The sequence below is a fragment of the Gymnoscopelus microlampas genome (assembly GCF_963454915.1).
Source record: "Gymnoscopelus microlampas genome assembly, chromosome: 4".
In the NCBI taxonomy this organism is placed as follows: domain Eukaryota; kingdom Metazoa; phylum Chordata; class Actinopteri; order Myctophiformes; family Myctophidae; genus Gymnoscopelus; species Gymnoscopelus microlampas.
This window is the reverse complement of record NC_139941.1, coordinates 13,341,066-13,366,448: the sequence shown is the minus strand read 5'-3', so window position 1 is coordinate 13,366,448 and position 25,383 is coordinate 13,341,066.

Here is a 25,383-nt window from a genome sequence, read left to right as displayed (position 1 = left end):
CCAGTCAGCCACATAATAGCTATACTGCCATTTCCTACTGGCCGACGTTGCCAGTAGTGTTGCAGTAAAGCATAATTTATACTCTGTAGTACAACGGTGCCGCTTGCCAAAAACAACTGATCTACAATGTGACGCGTTGTTAGCTTGCAGATCAGCTCTTTTTTGGCACGCGACAGCGTCGCGCGGTGGGGCTATAAATCAAGCTTAAGAGCGAGAACTGGCTGCAGCAAACAAATTATAGCCTGGAGGACCGGGGCGGGAATTTTCACGGGTTGCCATGGAGGGGCCGCAGCCACTGTGCCCACCTCAGTTTGGCCTTATGCCCCTCATAAAATGATACGCCCTGAGGCCACAGTGGCCTTGATGCCCCCCAGCTGATTGCTCCTATGCTTCTATCCTGCCAATGTGTTTTTTTATGCACCAGTGTCTTTTGCTGAGATCCGAGCCTGGTATGAACCACAGGAAAAAAAAGCTATTTACCCCATTGAAACCGGGAACAGCATCGAGTTATTTTAGATTTTAGCTATATACTGAATATATATATATAGCACATCGGTTGGCTATTGAAAAATAGCAGCTATACAAGCTCATAGTGGGTTTCTTTGTGCACTTGTAGATCTGCTATTTATGAAAAATCATGAAAATGTGTGAAAATCTTTGAATATATATATTTTTTACCTTTTTACCTAAATAACATTTTACCTCAAACATTTGCTTCTGGAGGTGTTGTATCCAATAGTAGTGAGCCAATAAAATTCCTCCTTCCTCGTTTCCCTGGGCAGCGCTGGTTAGCAGGGATCGATACACCTTTAGACCGACACGTTCGTGCCAGCGTGGGTGATTAGATTTATTTCTTGATCGCCTCTTGTTTTGATTGTTTAGACATGACGTCACGGGCCGCTATACTCGATATAACAGGCTCGACAAGTCCAAAGCTTATTGATACCCGGGGGTCTCAATAAATTCAGAACCAGGCTGGATTCGGACTCGGTTTTCGAGCTCCATCCCTACAGTGCCAATGCTGCAAAGCTGTGACCATACTGACGCGCCTCCTCCTCAAGTCACCTGGTTGTGCTCCTGCACATTATCAAAGCCAAGAAGCAGTGGCAAAACTGTGGGCAGCTGGCATCCCCAGGAAGAGGCCAAATTCATCCATCTGGTCCCAAGGAACCCCAAAACATACACTGCAACCCCCATTGCCTCACCATCCCCATCTTCAGTTCAAATGAGAAGGCAGGCAGACATTCAAATATGCAGTGGTGTAAAGTAACTAAGTACATGTACTCAGGTACTGTACTTAAGTAAAATGCTTAGGTACTTTTGCTTTACTGGAGTATTTCCAAATTTCAGCACTTTTACTTCTACTCCACTGCATCTCAGAGGCAAATATTGTACTTTTACTCCACTATTACAATTATTTGAAAACTTTGGTTACTAGTTACTTTGCAATTATTATAAAACATACATAAACCACTTTAGACCTAGGCTATTTGAAAATAGCCGATCTACAGTACAAGCTGTGAGCTTGTAGATCTGCTATTTTCAAACATTTCAGTACTTTTACTTTACCTTAAGTACATTTTGATACCAATACTTTTGTACTTTTTGTATTTGCATGCGCAGTAAACTAGCAGGAGAAGCACGCGTTGTAAGGAGTGGAGGAGGAGTGGTTATATCGCAGGTGAAAAGTGAAAACTTGTCTAAAAAAAAAGACGTTAACAGTTTGGAAGCATTTCGAGGTTATGAAGGACACAGACCCTAAAAAAGTCCAGTGTTCACTCTTTAAAGCAGCACTTGCTGGCGACCTTTTTATATAAAACGACTCGATTCGATTGTGCATCAAACCCGCAACTTTCTTCTTGGTGTCAAAAAGAACGGATCTTCAAGCTAACAATGCACCGCATCGCAACGCACTGTATACCACAGAGTATAAATTACTTTTTAGTAGGGTGCCAATGTTTCCTCACCATTGCCAGCAATGTTTAGAAGCCAAGAAGGGGTAGAGAAGAAAACAACATTCTCTATCTTTCCTTTTTGCTTCTGCCTTTCTCTCTCTGGCGAGGGAATTAGGGATATATGTGGGGGGAGTGCCCGGGGAGAAAAATAGGTAAGGATGGAGGAAGAAATGAAATATGGACCCATACACAAGAGCAAGTGAGAAAGAGAGAGAGAGAAGAGAATAAAAGAGAGACGGAACTGTGAAAATTGAAAAGGGACAGGAGAGGGAGAGAGTCTACTGGTGAGTCATTATCACATTAAGATAACCATCGCCCTCATTAACCCTCTCTCTCCCTCTCCCTCTCTCTCTCTCCCCAACTGAAGCTAATCTGAGGAGAAGTGTGTTGCTGTTTAGCGCAACCTTAAATGAGGGAAGATGCTTTGCTTATTAATGCTTGCACGCGCGCACACGCACACACACACACACACACACACACACACGTCGTGCTAAAAAAGTCTAGATAGTTAACCCAAATTCCGCTAGGACACTTATAAAGGCTTTTCTTTTCTTTTTTTATTTAACTGTCATAGTACAACAATTGGCCCATAAAAATAATATTTGGATGAAAGCTACAGTGTTTCATGCTGTTACAAGGGCCTTTGTCAAATTTTGATTAGACATCACAGATGGATGTGTGTGTGAGTGTGAGTGTGAGTGTGAGTGTGAGTGTGAGTGTGTGTGTGTGTGTGTGTGTGTGTGTGTGTGTGTGTGGAGAGCCCAGATGCAAACAGGATCACAGTAGTTGGCATAGATTTGATATCTTCCATGCAGAGAAAAGGGCTCACGTTACAGCAGTGTCCCCGATTTGACATGCCATCCCCAGTCAACCGCTTTAATGTCCTACATTTGTCCCCGAACGTGGCTGATTAAAGCCCAATTTATACTCGGTTGCATCATGCTGTGTCCAGCACCAGAAATAGCTGATTTACACATCCTCTCTTATACCTCAGCATGAGGAGTCCTCAATTTAGGTTATCAAGGAAGCTGTGCGTCCGCATCTGAGTCTGTTTAATCGTCAAGAGGTATCTTCAAATATCTGAAGCCAGCATTGCGGATGCCAGTTTGGCCTGGAACTCTCAGGCAGACACCGAGGCTTGCGAAAAAAGAAAAAAAAAACAACTCTTGTCTGACTGTGAAAAACAACAGACTGTGGGAGGCTCAACCACCCAGCTGGTTTTGATCCAGTTAACCAAGTCCTTGTTGTAAAAAACTAAACAAAAACAAGCCTCAGCCAACAACACGCACGTACTGCACACCCACGACTACTTATCTGTCCTCCAATAGCAGCCTCCATCACAAAGAGAAACTGACTAATGTTTCATTTGTCTTTTGTTCATTATGGGCATGGTGTCACATGCCGGTGTGGTGGTGACAAGCCAAAATGTAGGACAGCGAGGCACCAGGCGCCAGATCAAAAACGCAAGATTGGTTTTAACCCATTCAGACCGGGAATGCATCTCCGTGTCATTTTTAGATCCCTTTGGCTATTCAAAAATAGCAGATATACAAACTTGTATATCTGCTATTTTTGAAGAATCTTGATCATTTTTGCAGATCTTTAAATAATATATTCTTTAAAGCGAACTTTTGTAACTCAAATCTTTGCTTCTGGGGTGTGCCTGGAACAACATATTCTGAGATGGGGGTCCGCGGCCAAATACATATTATTTTGGGTGGTCCTTGACATGGAAAAAGTTTGAGGACCACTGATATTTCAACAGAAGTTTGAAAAAAAAAACTGTTATTTAAAAAACATTTGTAGAATCCCCCAGAAGTGTTGCTTTTCACAAATTTTCAAAAATAGTAGATCTACAAGCTCGTAGCGTGGTATATGCTATTTTTGAATAGCCCAAAGAAATCTTAAAATGACACAGATGCGTTCCCGGTCTTAATGGGTTAAATGCATCCAGGTTAAACCGGTGACAACGGCAATTAAGGACTCAAGAACATAAACTATTACAACACACAATGCAATGAGCCAGATTTTGCGAGAGAAATAAGCTACCATGGTCTATGAAAACAAGCCCAAAAGAAGTGACTAGGCGCTCGGGTGGTGCAATGCTAAAGTGCTTGCCCCCCCCCCCCACCATGGAGGTTGTGGGTTAGAATCCACCGTGGTGTATCCGGCTTTGCCGGGCGGGGAGGGTGATATTTGTTATTGCATGTACTCCTACGGGTTGGGGGGGGGGGGGGGCACCTGTCAGCAGGGAGTGTTGGGCGGGAGGAGTAGGACAAAGGCTCTAGAGCCTTTGTCCTACTCCTCCCGCCCAACACTCCCTGCTGACAGGTGCCACCCCCCCTACGACTACGTCCTCCCGGTGGGGGCTCCTCACTGGCAGGTGAGTCAGTATACAGCAGTGACAACACAGAAATGTGCGTGGGGAAGAATAAATTGCCATAGTGACTAAATTGGGGAGAAAAGGGGGTAAAAAGCTAAGATTTTTTTTTTAAAGAAGTCACTAGGCGACATGAACACTTTAAACCTATATACAGTATATTGGCTATTTAATAGCCGATGTACAAGATATGCTATTTTCCCTGGCACATAATATTTTGAGATGGGGGTCCGCGGATAAATACATACACTTTGGAAACAAGCCCGAAAAACCGCAACCCACAACTACCAATAGCGACTTTACAGAAAAACAAGCCCACAGTCGCTTATAATAAGCAGACATGGCAACACTGAAAACAACACTGACACATGAGGGGTGGATGATTACAAACGACATACAGCTTGGTTAGACAGGAACATAGAAATAATTAAACTAGATCAGGGAACAAAATACAGACAGAAATGAAAAAACCTTGACAGGAAAGAGTGAGGCAAAGACTCAACTGTGACATTGTGAGCGCAAAGACAGACTTTAGTTGTGTCGTTGAACACAGAGTACTGCTGGTTTTAATACTAGCTGTCTGACTGGTGGTTAGACCAGCATAAGTCTCCAAATACTAGCGGACAGAAGTCCTGAGCTTAGCGTGCTCTACTGTCAATAGAGAGAAGGACAGGTGGGTTCAGACTCTCAGTGAACAGTCTATAGAAACAGTCCACACTCACAAGGTGAATTTGATTTTTATTTATCACAGCAGCAGTCATGACAAACGGGCACGTTTCGGCTACTCAGGCCTTCATCAGCGATTGACCAGCAGAAGTCTGGCGGCCGTATCGTGCGTAGAGACGCCGACTGGTAATCAGAAGGTCACCGGTTCGCCTCCCGGCATCAGTCTATGTGTCAAAGAAGCCTCTCTGAGCAAAACACTTAACCCCCTAACTGTTCCCCCTGAGGGCTCATCAAAACAATGTGACCAGCCATCAGCTGGGAGAAGCTGAAACTGAATTTCCCCCGACGGTACCAAGGTCTCCCTTTCCCTTTCAGGACCAGAGTTGAGAACCAATACCTTAACCACATGAACCCAAGCACCCCCAAAATAGGCAAACACTCAGGGAAAATATTTGGTGTAGAGGGTAAAAAGGAGGAGACTGAGTATAGACCCCTGTGCGACCCTTTCCACAAAGTATACTATATAGGGTTTAAGTGGTTAAAAGAGCATCCAAAACCTTTTGTCCTTTGTCACTCTTACTTGACATTTGACAATGACACCATGGTACGACAAAGTCTAAAATAGGGCTTATAAGTGGTTAATGCCAACATGATAAGATGCTGAGAGTGAGAGCATATAGTTATAGCACCTGCATTCTCTCTCTCTCTCTCTCTCTCTCTGCATATGCTTCTTTTCAGTCCCTTTTATTTTAGTCACTGTCAGTTTGTCCTTCATTCTGCCCCTCCTCTGTCCCTTGCTTGGCAAATGTGAGAAAAAGGCCTCAGTGTGTGTTTGTGTGGTATGTCCTCTCTCTCTTTCTCTCTCCCTCCCCTCTCTCTCTCTCTCTCTCCCCCCTTCAGTAAATGTTAGAGTTCACATTCTCCATCTCAAAAATGTCTTGCGTCGCATCTATAATCCTCCGCTGCTTGCAGTCTGAAAGACCAGTGTGTGTGTGTGTGTGTGTGTGTGTGTGTGTGTGTGTGTGTGTGTGTGTGTGTGTGTGTGTGTGTGTGTGTGCGAATCAGTAATTACAACACTTCATTGCATCAGGGGTGGTCAATTGAGTTGTCAATCTACTATAGGTTGATATAGACCACAGAACACACACACACACACACACACACACACACACACACACACACACACACACACACACACACACACACACACACACACACACACACAGACAATATTGGAGAAGCTTAATCAAGGAAACATTGAAACATTATCGCAATGTCCGTCAGACAACCACAGAAGGACACTGCTTCTTTGCATAATCCCTCCTACAGTAGATATTCCCAGAAACACAACAAACACTTTATCTTACGGCCTTTACACATCAGGGTCGTGAAAAATAAATGATCCGTAAATATATTGTGTGTGTGTGTGTGTACGTGTGTGCGTGTGTATATGCCCACATGCTAATGCAAACATACATTCGAGTTCAACTTAAAGATGCAGAGACGCACAGAGAGGAGAACGTGTATGCTGTATATGGGAGCTTCGTACCAAAGAAAACTGACAGGAAATGAGTCATTTTGAATCTGACATCCCTGAGGAGGGTCTGTGATGCAGCGCTCGTCTTAGCGGTGCTAAGAGACTTGTGCAGTTCATCATCATCATCATCATCATCATCATTCAGTCATTCAGAACAACGCATAAATGCACATGCAGGAGTGTGTACACACGCACACTTGCGCGTGAGCGAGCACACACGTATATGGTACGCCTGGGGTGAATGTTTGACTCTAGGGGCCAAAGCTCCCCAAAGTCCAATGAATACTGTTTAACTACAACCATGTCATGTGTGTGTGTGTGTGTGTGTGTGTGTGTGTGTGTGTGTGTGTGTGTGTGTGTGTGTGTGTGTGTGTGTGTGTGTGTGTGTGTGTGTGTGTGTGTGTGTGTGTGTGTGTGTGTGTGTGTGTGTGTGTGTGTGTGTGTGTGCGTGAGATACTGTAGGCTACTTGTGAGGGCCAAATGTTCCGGTACTCACAAGATGAATGGTGTGCAGCGGAAATTGCCGATCTACAAGCTCACATCTCGTCACAGTGTGAAACGTTGTGAGCTTGTAGACCGGCTATGTTTGGTGTGCGACAAGTATATACATCTCGCTTTAGGTTTAGGGTTGAAAAATCACAAAGAAATAAGTCAAAATGACATTCATAAAATGTATGTCCTAACGATATTAGTAATAAAAGATGTGTGCATCTGTGTGTAGTCACTGACAGGAACTGAGGCATTTAAAGGGAGTAACTATAAACTGAATTTACTGAATTGGAGTGTTGGCTTGAAGGATTTGGGTCTGCAGTACCTTTTGGTTTCATGAGTATCCAGTGCTTTGTATAAAGCAGAGGAATTGGAGAGAAGAGAAGAGAAGAGAAGAGAAGAGAAGAGAAGAGAAGAGAAGAGAAGAGAAGAGAAGAGAAGAGAAGAGAAGAGGACTTGTGTTCGGTTGACATCACCCCTTTATCCGCTCAGCCGTTCATCAGACACAGCTGTTCAGGAGCAATCAGGCCGTTGCCGTTTATTCCGCGCACACACACACACACACACAGACACAGACACACAGGTTCCGCCACACTCGGCATACCGTGGCACTCGATCTGCTCCAGGGCAGCGCAGCAACGGAACAACTAATTAAAACTCACACACGCCACGCTCGCACACTCATACACGCACGGATGGCACACAATGCTGATCGATAGCCTTTTATATTCAAACCCAGCGGTACGCACACAATGCTCCAACTTATTAAGACAATAATTCTACCATGCATGAGTCCATTAGGCTATATGTTCCATTATAGGAATCCATTTGTTATAATCAAATGCCACTGCCTAGTGCCTATGATACGTTTTATAGCAGTGGTTCTAATGATGGGGGTTTAGCTATTCAGAGACAGAAATAATACAAAAGCATGCCAGTTTGAATGAGACATGTAGGCTTATCGTTATCAAACAAACATAGGCTACTTCTCAAGTCGACACTAAATCAAGTTGTAGTGATTCTGTGTCTGTCTGTCTGTCTGTCTGTCTGTCTATCTGTATATCCGTCTATCTATCATTGAGGGAGGAATTCTGGATCAATCGGAGTCGGAGACACTTCAAGTAGGCTATTTTTGCATCATATGGTCTCGGACCATTATTATCATCATCATCATCATCATCATCATTATCATTATCATTATTATTATTATTATTATTATTATAGCCTATAGGGAGCTATAGTGTCATGTCTGTAGCCTACTAAAACAATCTAAAAGGCCTGCATGCAATTGTTGTCTCTTGATTCTATTATATTCAGTCAGAAATGAAGGCCATGCATGGGTGAACAATATCCTCATATCAATGTGGTCAAATACATCTCACACAGCCTCTTAAAATTCCACAATCTATCTATCTCAGTAGGATTAAATTAATATTGTATCGGGGAATGGGATGAGGGGTCTTTCTTGGATCAGTTTAATCTGTAAATTCTGACTCCAGCCGGGCATACTGTGACACACAAGGTGCCATCTCTCTCTCACACGCGCGCGCACACACGCACACGCACACAAACACACACACAGCAAAATTGCAGGTCCAGTGCTCCGCGTAGCCTACGTTCATTGCCACTGACTGGCACGCGTCTCTCATTTGACACCGGGGCTCATGTCATCGCGTTGTTATTCCGCTCACGCACACTCCCACACAACACACACACGCACATGCAAAGTGTCAAGGTGAATATTTTCGGATCGATCGCCATTTGGACGAAAAAGTGGAAATCCCATTAGTCCAATCTGCACTCCACACAGTGAAATGTGATTAAAAAGACCAGCTAGGCTGCTCTCAAACGCACATCACAGAAACAAGTGGGCTAAATAATCAGACCAGTGCAATGGGCAGATATTTACCAGAAAACACCAATAAACCTAAGCTAACCTAACCATAAGCTAAACCTATGCTTAAAATTGAATATAAAACAATCCATGGGAAGTTGCATTTCACTGAATCCATATAGTAAAATGAAAATCCCCAGTGTCGATGAATAACTCTGGGAGTGCACAAATCGGCAAACGGTTCCATTTGTGCACTCCTAGCCTTGGATCAAGACATATCATAGATGTATTTTATCGAGTCTGACTTTTACTTTTGCAAATGTCAAAATCGACAAAAAAAAGAATACATAAAAATACATCTATGATAGTCTGCCCCCAGACTGAGTTAAATGAACACAGGATTTTACTGAGCAACCTATCCCTTGGCTTGAACCAGCTTAAAACGACAATAATGACTTAAACTGGCATGCCTGCGCCCGAAGTAGGCACGATAGTCCAACAGAGGAAGAAGAATACAAATAAAAGACGAAATAACTTTAAATCTGGCAGCAGGTTCTCTTACCTTTCCACAGAGACACCAACAACAGAGTTTTCCAAAGACTAAATCCCACCGGCGCGTCTATCAGTCTCCAAATCCGTCTCGGTTCCATGATATCCCCTCCGTCCAGCCGCGTTAAAAAAAAAGATCACCTAACTGTTCACCAGACAAGGAGCCGAACCTCGGGGGTCGCGATCCCTTTTTGTTGCTTTGATTTCGGTGTCGGCTACCTAGAACCCAGTGCCTTCAGTCATCTCATTCTGACTGCGCTGAGTTTATGACGGCATCAGCCATCGCGACAAACTGTTTGGAGTGGAAACGATTCAATGAATTCCTTTTGAGGAGAGTCAAAGCCCACTAAAAGCGAATCCCGGTACCGTTGGCTTTTTTCCTTTAAAATCCCCTTGAAAAAAAGTGTGCGGTGTTGTGGTGTCTGTCGCTGCCTTCAGCGAGCCTCCTGACCGGGGAAAACCGGAGCACGGGTTCCACTGACACGCTCCTCTCTCTCTCTCTCTCTCTCTCTCTCTCTCTCTTTCTCTCTTTATTATTATTATTATTTATTTTATCGCGAGTTGGTAGGAATATCTCTTTTTCCTCCCCCGCTTCGTTCGTTCTTCCTTCGTTTGTTCAGTCGCAAAGTTTAAAGAGTCCGACTTGAGTGGACTGGAACTCCAAAAAGCCCGAATAGTGAAGAAAACTATCAGTTCCCCCTTGGCTTCTTCCTTCCGTCTGCGTTATTGGTCCAAAACGCACGGCACGCCCCTTATCATAGGCTGTTTAACGCATTATTATTGTGTCTGAAACAAAAACAAAAACAGAACCCTCCTCCGGCACAGTGCTGCTTCAGGTCCGGGACGATGACAGTCACTCGTTCCGTGACACATTTGGAGACACGAAGCTTCGTTATGAGGAGCTCCGCTTCTCTCTCTCTCTCTCTCTCTCTCTCTCTCTCTCTCTCTCTCTCTCTCTCTCTCTCTCTCTCTCTCTCTTTCTGTCTGTCTCTCTCTCTCTCCTTCTGTGTGTGTCTCTCTCTCTCTCTCTCTCTCTCTCTCTCTCTCTCTCTCTCTCTCTATCTCTCTCTCTCTCTTACCCTCCATCCCCCCCTCTCTCTCTCTCTCTCTCTCTCTCTCTCTCTCTCTCTCTCTCTCTCTCTCTCTCTCTCTCTCTCTCTCTCTCTCTCTCTACCCTCCATCCCCCTCTCTCTCTCTCTCTCTCTCTCTCTCCTCCCTCCCTCTCTCTCTCCCCCTTCCCCCACCCCCTCTCTCTCTTTCACCCTCCATCCTCTCTCTCTCTCTCTCTCTCTCTCTCTCTCTCTCTCTCTCTCTCTCTCCTCCTCCCTCTCTCTCTCCCCCTTCCCCCACCCCCTCTCTCCTCTTTCACCCTCCATCCTCTCTCTCTCTCTCTCTCTCTCTCTCTCTCTCTCTCTCTCTCTCTCTCTCCCTCTCCCTCTCCCTCTCTCTCTCTCTCTCTCTCTCTCTCTCTCTCTCTCTCTCTCTCTATCCATCCTCTCTTTCTTTCCCTCTTCCTCTCTCTCTTTGTGAGAGGTGTGTGTGTGTGTGTGTGTGTGTGTGTGTGTGTGTGTGTGTGTGTGTGTGTGTGTGTGTGTGTGTGTGTGTGTGTGTTGCTCAACTTGAGAGATTGTACACTTGTCGGCAGGATGGAGGGAACGCAGAGAGAGAGATACAGAGGATCCGGTGGGGGCCTGGGGGAGCCAATAGTTTTGGGGATCTTTTTTTTTTTGCGGGGGGGGGGACAGGTGACCGAAACTCGTAGGGCTGCTGCCGGCAAGCAAGCAATACAAAAATACAATACAACTTACCACATGCTTTTCCATGTGAGAGCAATTACGATATGATATAGAGTAAAATCATTAGTGTTCATTTAACTCCGAGCTCCCAGCCTTACTAATCTGCGAAGAGAAAAGCCTGGTCACGACCTAATGCAGAGTGTCTATAGAGCGTGCCAACGTGTCGTCACCACGGGGGGCGTGGCATTGGGCAATGTTAAGTCAACCTGGTTTTTACCCCTCAAAGATGTCCGCCGCTACCAAAAGACACTTGTTGACGCCCCCTTCAGGATTTTTGGCACGCTCTATAGGGGCGGGACTTCCGCCGTACGTACTTCCCCCGGAAACAATCTTTTTCGACCAATCACAACACTCGTTTCATTCTCGGAGATAAACAGACGTCAACGTCATTTCCTTAGGCTGTACTTCTGCCAAATTCCGGTACTTCCGTTTAGACACTCAACCGGCTAGGTCTTGCCCAGCGTGACTCCGAGAAGGCCTATGGAACTGTTCCATTTGTACACTCTCAGAGTCATTCCACTCATCCACTGCGTAAAAAAATGTGACGAGAGACATAAAGGGTAAAAAACGACCTTACCCTAGGCTATAGACACTGAAACAGATTTGAAACAGACTCAAGTCACTCAACTTTAAGTGTCTATGTACATTAGAGCCAAGACTGCCCATGGAACTGCCAAAAAGGATATTAGTGCATGATTCAAGATTCCGTGGACTCCATCAACCAGGGCTCTTTACATTTAATGTTCAGTGGGTCCACCTACTGTATATGCACAGGTGACAGACAGGTCCACACACACTCCAACGTACAGCTCGGGCGCGTGCTCGTGCGAGCGTGTACGATGACTTGCGCGGGCTTATCCTTGCAAAGCCTCCCTCTGCATTATTCATACTCTGACACAAGCTACACCTGTTCCCGATGTAATCGATAGATACATCTCCCAGTGAGTGAGTGCACGCGCACTCGCGCGCACACACACACACACACACACACACACACACACACACACACACACCCCTTCACCCCCAATGACGTGCGACGACTGCTTGTATGGAGTAAGGCAAAACGTAACACACTGCCCGCCTTGTAATAAAACTCATTCACTTTCTATTAATAGGGGAGGGAGACTGGAGAGAGTAATTGAGAGAGAGAGAGAGAGAGAGAGAGAGAGAGAGAGAGAGAGAGAAAGGGGGGGGGGGGTTATATGGGGGGGGTGAGGCTGAACAAGCCAGAAGAGAAGAACATTAAGTTCCCCTTTTGAGTCCGAGAAGACGATATTTCATAAGGCAGCGTTGCCTGGTTCCCTTTGTCAGCTAAATGTGTAAAAGCTAAAGAGATGACATTGTGACTTATTGAATTGCAAATCAGTCCATCGTCGTCGGGCCGGAGGATGGGGAGGATTTCCGGAGACGAGAGAGAGATGGAGAGAGATGGAGAGAGAGAGAGAGAGAGAGAGAGAGAGAGAGAGAGAGAGAGAGAGAGAGAGAGAGAGAGAGAGAGAGAGAGAACATGATGAGTCCTGCCTGCTGCCTGACCGGCTTGGTCTCCTCCTGGCCGAATGGGACAGCCTCTCCAAAACTCACTATGAAGGAGCGTCAGCCCCCCCTAGTGGCCGATGAAGAGAACGTTTCAATCGAGTAGTGATGCATGCAACACTGGGCCGGGGTTTCTCCAGGGATGTTTGGGAGGGATTCCCCATCAAAAACAAATTCCTTATAATTTCCCCATGGGCCCCAGACCCATCAACACCACTGAAGACAACCACGTTCATTCAATCAACAAAAGTGTGATGGATGGCCCACTACTGCTGGTTGGAGAAATTGCTGATAACGCGGACTCAAATGAAGCATGGCTTCTCTGCGCCGGCACAGTGAAATTATCAGTGTTCGTGTAACTCTGAGAAATGTACAAATGGAGCCAAATGGATCCGTAGGAAAACTGTTCCTTAAAATTGTGCTTTACAGGCTTGAGTATAAAGGTAAAATGTTCTACTTCCACTCAGCAGCCCCCCAAGAAATGACTGTGGAAATATAGTTTTTGTTATGCCTATAGAAAGAAGAAGAAGAAGAAGAAGAAGAAGAAGAACAACAACAACAACAACAACAACAACAACATGTTGCATTGTGACACGTTGTGTGCTTGTAGATCTCCTATTTTTGTGCCAAATGTTTGACTATGTTCACTGACTGTTACCTTATTATGAGGGATTATAGGGATGCTAGGGTTCATGTGGTTATGGGGGAAGAGCAACATGTTTGCGTTATGTTTGATTAAACACCATTATAATTGAATTGATCAAAAACATAAACTGACTGACACCCGTCCCAAATTGCTATGCTCAATACAGTATGTCTTCATTACTTTGAATCTTTTTAATGACCAATTATATCAGGATTAACTATCAGAAACGGTTCAACGCTTGTTCCAGCCAACGGTGCTGTTCACGTGTCCTTGAGCAAGAATGAACTACAGCTCAACCGATAACGGTCGGTCAATATTGGCCCATCACAGATATATCGGTATCAGTGTATATCTTGTCTGATATGTGTGATGTGAAAATATGTTATTTTCAAATTCATAGCTATTTATAATGATCGAATTCCCACTGAAGTTTACTGTTTTACTGCACTGATATAATATATTTATCCTTCCTCCATTACAAGTGTTTGCGCATTTCCAGGATCATTGCGAAGACATGTGTTAGGGTATGTGTGTGTGTGTGTGTGTGTGTGTGTGTGTGTGTGTGTGTGTGTGTGTGTGTGTGTGTGTGTGTGTGTGTGTGTGTGTGTGTGTGTGTGTGTGTGTGTGTGTGTGTGTGTGTGTGTCATTTCCCTCAAACTGGGAAATGACAAAACCTATTTCCAGCTGAACCCTCAGTCCTAGCCTATAGCAAGAAGACTGTAATCCTGGGAAGTTATTGGTTTGAAGCCAGCATCATCGGAGAGGGTCTGAAGGGGCGGCAAGTAAATGTGCAAAGGATCCGAGCGAAACATTTCGTTCTGTACTCGTATGGGATGACAATAAACTCCTTGAACATTGAACCAAAGCTCACCTCTTCCCCGTGGAGGACTGCCAAGATGCCGTTAAGCAAAGCATTTAACCACTTGAAACCTTTAATACTCGATACATCGGGTGACTGATCGAGTCCCCCGATGGCTCTGTACTAGGCCCCCTCCTGCCTTTTGCTCTACACTAAATATCTTCGCTAAAACTAGTCCCTCTGCAAGCTCACAGTCACAACGCATTGCAGAACAGAACATTGCAGAATGTTCACCCCAGAATAAGGACGCTAGGGTTATGTGGTTAACTAAGCCTTGCTAAAATGCTCTGTACGAGTAGCGGGAAAACATGCTATACATTTGGTTAATCACATTGTGATTGATTAATAGACTGTTGAACTCGCTTATTAAGAGAGCTAGCACTACATTCAAGAGGTAGAGGAGAGGGAGAGAGCAGAAATATAGAGGCAAAGAGTGAGAAAGAAAGAGCGAGAATGTAATTCTTGGATGGTGATATGAGAGAAACAAAGAGAGAGAGAGAGAGAGAGAGAGAGAGAGAGAGAGAGAGAGAGAGAGAGAGAGAGAGAGAGAGAGAGAGAGAGAGAGAGAGAGAGAGAGAGAGAGAGAGAGAGAGAGATCAGTGGTGTAGAGGAGATGGAGAGGAGACTCCACTTTCAGGTTAATGGCTCTTATGGAAATCCCATGACGGCTTGTTCAGATGAAGTACTTGACAAGAGAACTAACTGACAAACATCCTCCAACTCACCCCCTCGCTCTCTCTTTATGCCCTCCACCCTCTCTCTCTCTCCCTCTGTCTGTCTCTCTCTCACCTTAACCCATAGTGAGCTGCAATGCTTTGAGAAACATGATGTCAGAGAGCCGATCAACAACAAGTTGCTACTCACATTCTATGTAAGAATGCTTTTAAAAGTTTCAGCCATAACAAGCTCAGGAACCACACAGACACACGTACACACACACACACACACACACACACACACACACACACACACACACACACACACACACACACACACACACACACACACGCGGTTCTTCATATAAATGACTAAGCTTGATACTTGAGAAACAACCAGCCAGCGCTGGGCTGAATTCACAGCAGCAGCAGTGCTATTTGAGAAAGCGGTCAGCTTCAATGCATTATCCATGGAGAGGAACGACCACAGCAAAAAGCAAAGCGTAAAAGTTCCACTGCCCAAGGATGGAATACTGAAAGGGTCTACTGGACCCAGGCCTACTCTACCCAGAACAACAGGACCCAGACCTACTGGACCCTGGCCTGCTGAACACAGGCCAATGGGCCCAAGAGCTGAGGGGGCCCCCATCCGTGACGCATTGTGTCAATAAGAGCCCTAATAGTCCTAGTGAACAACTGAAGGAATAGCCTACATTTACTTTGAAGATCAACACAAGAATGAAGCCATAATGATACATTTAAATCTACAGGACTTTAGACAGGACCTACAAGCTCTACCTTTTGCAATATGGACCCTTGAACTCTCTGGGGAGAAAGCCTTAGTAAAGCCAGACAGTGTGGCAGACAAATAAGCGTGCTTTGGTCTGAAGTAGGCATGGAGTAGGCTATTCACTCCACACCAAAAACACATACAAAAATGATTATGTATATATTTTTTATCAATAACCAATAGCTGCACGGTAAACAGTTTAGATGTAGAGAAGGAAACATCTTTTTTCTTTTTTGTATTAGGCCTACATGAGCCAAAAATAAAAGTCACATCATGTATTCTCTTTGTTGGCTTGTTCCATGATCTCATGTCTCATCCCAAATAATCAGAATGCAAATTGTATCCAAAAGAGCCATTTGAATCAATCTGCAGCATCACCATATATGATATTAATTATATGCAAAGCCTCAACACAATAACCAAAAGGCACAGCCAGCCTGTGCCAAAACAAACGCACAATCCATTGTAGCACTGTGTCAGACCACCACACACAGCATAGCATACTAATAATGCATTCAAACAGATGTGTCAGACCGACCTCAGGTAATAAAACATTTACATGGCAGCAGTTTTGACAAGTAGCCTAGAACAGTGGTTCTCAAAGTGGGGTCCATGGACCCGGGCCCGGCCTCAGTGTTCCATGAGGGGGTTCCAAATGGACCAGTAACTCAGAGAGTGTACAAATGGAATCAAAGGGACCCCAGAGAGTTATGGGGGTAGTTTAAATCAGTGGTGGAAAGTACATTTGCTTAAGTACTGTACTTAAGTACAATTTTAAGGTACTTTTACTTAACTGGAGTATTTCCAAATCCATTTTTAAAATGTGTACTTCTACTCCATCTCAGAGGCAAATATTGTACTTTTACTCCACTACAATTATTTGAAAACTTTAGTTAGCCTACTATTTATTTTGATTATTACAAAACCACTTCAGATCTAGGCTATATACTTTGGCAATTTGAAAATAGCAGATCTACAAGCTCACAATGCATCGCAAAGCGAGGCATTGTGAGCTTGTAGATCTGTTCTGTTATGAGTACATGCTTGTAGATGCTTGTAGATCTGTTATGTTATGAGTTCTTTCTCCTTTTGATACTTTAAGTACATTTTGATATCAATACTTTTGTACTTTTACTCAAGTAGCCTACATTTTGAATTCTGGACTTTAACTAGTATTGATACTTTTACTTACATAAAAAATGAAATAGTACCTTTTCCACCACTTTAAAACGTTTGAGAACCAGTGGGCTACACAGGTGTGTTAATGATTTGAGTTCCATTTGGGTCAAAATAGAGCCCGCTGGGTGCTGCTGTTGTTAATTATTGTCATTGGTAACACCCATGTTCACCTTGGTAATTATATGAAAAAAAGGTCTGTAATTCAATAAGCAAAACCAAGCATAGAAAAGTGAAAGCTCCCTTTCTTACCTTTGTCGTCTTTCTTCCTTACATGTCCAATACTTCATCAAAGTTGTTTTCACGACATTAAGGCAGCCCAATAACTACTTAATTCATAACTCATAATTGATATACATATCTAAACTCGGTAGCGACGGCCCGCCACAAACAGGCACCTATAATCTGATTGGATAAACCCCACTTGACGTGACGTCTCAGATTATAGTGCTAAGAAAATTAAATAATTAATAAATATAATTCATACATCCTGTGCTTCTTGCTATATTATTTGTATTCATGTATAATACATTTATATTACGTAATATTTAATATTTAATATTTACAACAACGTTTTTGCAGCACAAGTTTCAGTGCTCAATCTGGTGTGATAGGGATAAATTAATTATTATTTATAGAGTTTCTGGCTTTGTAAACAAAAAACAAGGCAGCTATGACAAATAACTTAAATATACAAAGAAATTACTGTTAGTGAACAATTCCAATATTAAAATAAATAATGTGTAAGCCATATTTAGTAAAAAGAAATACTACTACTACTACTACTACTGCTACTACTACTACTACTACTACTACTACTACTACTACTACTACTACTACTACTACTACTACTACTACTACTACTACTACTACTACTACTACTACTACTACTACTACTACTAATAATAATAATAATAATAATAATAATAATAATATAGTATTATATTTTCACTATTTGTTTTTTAAATGTATGAACATTTTTCAACATGGAAACGATTATGACGATTATGCAAAATAATTGTAATTGTCTAAATGACAGCCATAGAATGAACCCTCAGACATGGCACACTTTTTTCTTCCATTGTTCTTGGCAGAATTGTTCAGCCAGGTTCTATCCACCTGTTTCCTAGGCTTGTGTTTTCCACTTCCTTTCGGATTTCATTGGATATCATTAGTCATCTGACCGGTTTCATTGGATTTCATTGGATCAAAAGACAGGAAGTGGAACACAGTGAAAAGCCTAGGAAACAGGTGGATAGGCAGTGTCGATGCACAGACAGTCAGGAGATGCTCTGTTGCAGTGGTTCTCAAACCTTTTCATTTCAAGGACCCCCATTGCTAGAGTTTACAGACCTTTATAAGGGTCCATTTGGAACCCCCTCAAGGAACCCTGCAGGGTCCCTGTCTCCCTGAACACCACTTTGAGAACCACTGCTCTATTGGGTTCAGGTCTGGGCTCTGGCTGGGCCACTCCAAGACTTTGTGAGCAGTGGTGGTGGACAAAGTATATATACTCAAGTGCTCAAGTAAGTACAAATTACAAAGTGCATTTTCATTTTAATATCAAATGCATTGCTGCATTGAAATATAGAAAATATAGGAACAAACACTTTAAAATAACAAAACTTTTCAAATAATTGTTTGTAAGTAAAGGTACTTACATTGATGACGTACTTGTTTTTGATCGAGCACCCGGCCTATAGTACTACAGGTATAAGATATGTGTGTCTTTTGTACTTTTTCCCACAAGACTTTCACGGCGTTATGCCAAAGCCACTGCTGTGTTTTCTTGGGGGCACGCTTCGGGTCGTAGTCTTGTTGAAATGTAAACCTTCGCCCCTAGCCTCCACTCTGCAAAAGGGTTTCACTCAGGATTGCTCTATATTTATCTGAATTCATCTTTCCCTTCATCCTGACTAGTCGCCCTGGTACCTGCCACAGATAAACATCCCCACAGGATGATGCTGTCACCACCATGGATGGTGGATTGATTGATTGATTGATTGATTGATTGATTGAAGATGAGTTATGAAACATGAAGAGCGCCTGTCCTCACATCTCATACTGGGCTGCTGTGTCAGCATCGTTTCCCAGTATGATGTTGTTCAGACCAGTAAAAGCATGGGATTCTCAAGTCCAATGATTTCAAGTAATTTGTTCTTTCTCTAATTCTCCGTCTCTCCTCCCATGAATCCGTCTTTTCATCGATCTCTCCCGTCTTCATTGCACTCTCCTACTGCCCCATCAAGCTCTCTACCCCTCCATCACTTCCTCTCTCTCTCTCTCTCTCTCTCTCTCTCTCTCTCTCTCTCTCTCTCTCTATTTGCCCACTGGAGCAAACTGGATACATTAGAATCCAATTAAGGCCAGTGGGAAGAGTTGCTCAGCCTTTAGACTACACCACTGTGTGTGTGTGTGTGTGTGTGTGTGTGTGTGTGTGTGTGTGTGTGTGTGTGTGTGTGTGTGTGTGTGTGTGTGTGTGTGTGTGTGTGTGTGTGTGTGTGTGTGTGTGTGTGTGTGTGTGTGTGTGTGTGTGTGTGTGTGTGTGTGTGTATGCGTGCATGTGTGTGCCACATCTTGTCCTAAGATGTGGCACATGCAGACGGTGTCTGGTGTGCTTTTGTTTGTATCTGGGAGTATTTCAGTATGTGTTAGCAATGTTGTGTAAATGCCTTAGACCGCCTGTATGTGCGTGCGTGCGTGCGTGCGTGCGTGTGTGTACTGATGGTAATGTATTGCAGTATGGTGATATATGTCAGCTTCATGCACTGAGTGTGTGCAAGAGAGAGAGGTGCAAAGAGAGAGAGAGAGAGAGAGAGAGAGAGAGTCCTTCAGAGCTGGTTACTGTTGTCATATTAATGCACCGCTAGAACACGATATGGCAGACACCTTAAATCACACAGGGAAATAAAGTGTGTGTGTGTGTGTGTGTGTGTGTGTGTGTGTGTGTGTGTGTGTGTGTGTGTGTGTGTGTGTGTGTGTGTGTGTGTGTGTGTAAGAGAGAGACAATCGATAATTCTCTCTTGCGTTGCGCACAGTCTGTGTTCAATTTGGAGGTGGACACACACACACACACACACACACACACACACACACACACACACACACACACACACACACACACACACACACACACACACACACACACACACACGAACGCATGCACGCACACACACAGGCATATAATTGAGTAAACAAACACACACTTAGCCTCAAACACTGCCCACGCCTTATTCTTCCTACTTATGTTCCACCTTTATTCTGCCCTCTCCTTTTTGCCCTCCTCGCCTCTCCTCCTGTTATACCTTACTAGTTGATGGTGGTCCTTTATTATTGTTGGATCATAGAATTTCACACAGCGAACTGGCATGCATGGGCACATGGGCGCTTTGAAGTGATTGAGCCTACAAAACCACATCTGGCAACAGAACACACACACGCACGCACGCACGCACGCACGCACAAAATACCTGTGGACTCTAGACCATTGGATCTCAAAGTGGGGTCCGGGGACCCCCAGGGGTACTTGAGGGGGTTCCAGGGGGTCCCCAGCTAAATGATGGATAGGAACCAAATGGACCCTTATGGGTCTGTAACTCTGAGAGTGTACAAATGGAACCAAATGGACCCTAACGGGTCCATTTGGTTCCATTTGTACACTCTCAGAGTTAAGTTAACATTGATTTTACAACATGAATTGGGGTCCCAGAGATAGAAATGCCATTAAATGGGGGTCTGTAGCCCTAATGCATGTCAAACTGGGGGTCCTTAAAATGTATCTTTTCAAATAGGGGTCCGCGGGCTAATAAGTGTCCATTTGAGGGTCCTTGACATGAAAAAGTTTGAGAACCACTGCTCTAGACACCTCAGTAAAACCATAATGGTCACATAAAAAGAGGGAGAGATCCGAAAATGTGTGATTTGTATTCTTCTATTTCCCTGAACCGATTCATTACAAAAGGTTGCAATAATTACAAAATTTTGTTTACAGATTAGCTTGTTCAATCGTCTCATGACGTTCCATCAAACGTCCGGCTACAGTTTGCCTCCCATCTATGGTGCATGCTATGGTGTGCAATGTCTGTCCTTATAGCCTTGGTTACAAGACAGGGTAAACAGGGTTATATCATTTTATAGATTTATAGATTAAGAAAACTAGGGAAATTATTAAAAAAAAAAAGCTATATAGCAACTCAACTGGTTTCTTGGCGCATAACATCTTAATTTTGATCTGCACATGGGTTCGAATCCAAACACATTGGATTTGTGCTGTCAAATAAAGTAGAAATGGTAATGACGTAAACTTCTGCGTAGGAGAGTGCATCACATGCCACTTTTGACAAGCTCCGTCCAATGAAAATGTTGTATTTTCAATTGAATTAAAGGGTTTGGCGAGAGTTGAAAACATGGCATCATTGTCGATCAACACAGTCATCCAACCAGGCATAAATTATAGTTTAGAATCAAATCCCACCGGTGTCTTTCTCAGTGCGTACATTGTCTCCACAGCGTCCTTGGCAAAGAAAACAAAACAAAACAAGAGCAGGTACTTGCACTCTGACTTTTAAGTAGAGAGTAGAAAAAGTCTTTGATACCGAAGTCTTTGGTCTCTGTAATTTGTGTTGGTTGATCAAAAGCCCAGCTCAGAAAGCTTTTATTTACCTGCTGTCACAACCAGTTTCACTATACAACAAAACAACAGTGTTTTTGTTTAGTTTGTGCTGCCACAAAAACAAAACGCAACCCCCAAAGAATTGTATATTTACACTCTTAGAACTACTAAAGCTGCGCATCCAATCAGCAGTCATTGAGCTGATTCACCTGTTCATCACTCAGAGAGTTACAATCACTACCACTTTGTTTCCGTTCATGAGGTTCATACAACCAATATTCTTTGACTTTGGTTTATTTGACAACGCAACAAAATAAACATCAAATAGTAACTTGATTCTATTATACCGTAACACTAGAATACAGACCTAACACTAGACTATAGACCCTAACACTATGGCGAGACCCCTGGGAGATGGATATTATGGCTATTGAGGAATTCTTACTGGAGTATTTCCATTTTTCTATACTTTTACTTCTACTCCACTACATCTCAGAGGAAAATATTGTACTTTTACTCCACAACAATTATTTGAAAACTTTAGTTACTAGTTACTTTGCACATTTAGATTGTCATTGCAAAACATACATTAACCACCTCGCTGCTGTGACTACTAGTGGTGATGTTACCTGTACCACCTGATGTGCGTTCAATCCATGTGAATCCACACACTGTCTGGTCTCCCCTGCACCACCCCGTCATCTCCCTCTAAATCCTGTGACGCAGCAGTCACCAGAGGTCAGTCAGACCTGGAGAAGCCTCCAGGCAGACAGACCCCCCCCACACACACACACACACACCTCCCATCCCCTCCAATCCCGCAACAGATGCAATTTACTGGCCCATTGTAAATCAATGGCGACAAGTGGGGCTAATTTAGACCATTTGATGTCAATTTGGCCTTGATCCCCTCCCTCCTCCTCCCCCATCCTCCCCCTCACACACACACTAGCTCCCCCCCCCACCCTCAGTTAATGGCTGGCCCTGCTTAAAGTTTATTACGCGGAACGGCTAGGATCACCCGGAGGTGCGCACACGCATGTGTATACATACATGCACGCAAAAATGCACACACGCACACGCACACACACACACACACACACACACACACACACACACACACACACACACACACACACACACACACCCTGACACTGACCATAACTCGCTGCCCGGTTCCCTGAGATTTCCATATTGCTTCTGTCAGAGACGGTTTTGTTTACTGGGCCCTTTGGATGAAATAACAGCACCTCTCGCTATCAATTACCACAGGGTGGAGGGGGGTGAGGGGGGGTATTGGAAGCAGAGCATGAGAGAGTGGGAATGAGAGAGAAGCGAGGGAGAGGAGTAAAGAAGGACTGAGGTATGAAGGGAAGCAAGGCAGAAGGGAGGAGGGTGGACCAGGAGAGAGGATGGGAGGAATTGAAATCAAAGGAAAGGATGAAGGGGTGGATGAATGACCTGGTAGTGGTCAGTGAAATGACTAAGAAAGAAAGAAAGAAAGAAAGAAAGAAAGAAAGAAAGAATGAAACAAAGAAAGAAAGAAAGAAAGAGAAAGAAAGAAAGATGTGTCAAAGCTGGAAACCGGGAGGTGTGACATATGATAGTGACATGCCTATATGGGCGTATGGGGTTTATTAATGGTTATGTCTGAGTCAGAGTGACGTGGCCGAGGTCCGCCGGCTGGCAATTGTAATAAGTTACACCACTCATCACTGGGGAAAGTGATAATATTACAGAAATATTGTACTTAATGCATTACTGCCCAATGCGGCATACGGTACATACACCACCATAATGCTCTGTTCAAAGTCAACTATAATCCAAAGCCCATGCATGCTAGATTTAAAAACTACAGATATTTTTCCGGTACAAGGTTTTTGGGGGCCCTAAATAAAATGTCCACATGGGGCCCCCTGTCAAAAACTACACCCAAGGTCCAACCAGCAAGATTTGCCACCAAAATAAATATAGATGAATACCCAAAAGTAGCACACATATTGATATTACACTTAAAGCTGGACTATGTTAGCATGACATGGCCTGACATTATCTCAGGTACTAGGGTAAATATGTAGATAACTTGTTTGGCTTTTTTGTTGTTCTCTTGTTCTTGTTCTCCCCCCCACCCCCCTCTTCTTTCTATGGAAATAATGGTGCGATGGGAACGAGGTACGAAAGCGAATTTCACCCACTTTTTTACCTTGTAAACCTGTGATGTGACAATAAACCTGATTCTGATTCTGATTCAGACTAATATCACTGCGTAGATATTAGTCTGGAATGTCTGTGTGGAACCTACATTTCCAAGGGGTGGATACAAAAACTAGAAAAAGTGCTCCACGGAGCACTGCCAGAACCCTAGAGGTTGAAATCTGAATGGCCGGACTTCGCACCGACCGACAAAGCCTCCTGTAGGCCGACCCCCTGGGTCTGGCAAAAATGCCTCTGGTGATAAACCCGACCCATATTTGCATATCGGGCCCTGATTGGTGCCTCACAACTTCGGGGGCAGCGAAATCCAATCACAACCGAGAGTGGCCAGACTAATCTGCCGAGGGCTTCTTTTTTTTTTGCACTGGCAGATTGGTCTGGTTTCCAGGCTAGCATGTGACTTTCCTCTTCGACGCCGGATTTGAACCTGGTTTCCTGCGCAAGTGCTGAAATGTTTTGCTTGCTCAGGGGATAAATGTCAAAATGTGTGTCAGATCCTGTGTCTAGGGTGAGACATGACCCTTTGACATGATCTAAATGTCTCTAGAAGAGCATGGGAGACCAAACATTTTATTCATGAAAAAACGTTACATAGAGCCGCTTTAAGGCCTATTTTAAACTTTCCAATGTTTTCAAATATCAAAAATACAAGCTACAAGCTCACACAATGCATTGTGATCTTGTGATATAACAATGAAAAAACATTTGAAACATTTTGACGACATGGCGTCCCCGTTCTCGGTGACATGGACTGTGGTCCGAAGCAACTGCTGTTCATGGGGCACGTCCTGCTCCCACGTAATTTGAGGGGAAAAACTGACAGCATTTAGCACAGTTTACTGGGTGCAACTCTTAAGTATGGAGACAGCTACTTATAATGCAACAGACTGTCAGAAAGCTGCTGATGCAGCACACACAGTCAGGTGAACCAAGTGACAAAGTCTTAAGTCAAGAGCGGGGGAATAGTTTGGGTGTAGAAGGTCACTATGCAAAAATAACACAGCATTTAAGCAGGATGCCTGTCAAAGTTGCAATAACAAAATACACCCACCTGAAAACTGCAGGGGTACTGAAGGCTATAGACTGGAAGTTCATGGTGTGTTATGAATCTTATATAAAGTACGCCCTATTATAGAACTGTGTGTACCACCACACATGTGTTTTTGAAAGAGATCTAATGGTTGGTTAGGGGTGCAATAGTTAATTGAACACATTGATTTAAGCGATTATAAAAATAAAAAATCTATTTAAATAAAATGTAAAATGTTTTCAAAAATAGCTGATCTACAAGTCCACAATGCATTGCGTGAGCTTTTAGATCAGATATTTTTGTGTGACCCGTTCTATTTTTATATATATTTTTTATATATAAATATTTTATAGTATAAAACAGACTGAAGTGGTTCATCAAACAAATCAATGTAGTCGATTGAAATACTATCTATTTTAATATCTAAGTTTTTCCATGTTGTTTCATTGATGTGTTCATTTTTCTATATACAATATAAATTCAAAATCAATTAATTGACAAAGTAATCAATAGAAAAACTGCTAAGAAAATAACTGATAGATGCAGCCCCAACATAGATTTATGTACCACCATTTATGTGTTTTTGAAAGAGATCCATTCAAATGGTTTACAGTGAGCCTCTCCAGTTCTCTGTCTCGGTTTATCTGCCAGGCGCCTTCTG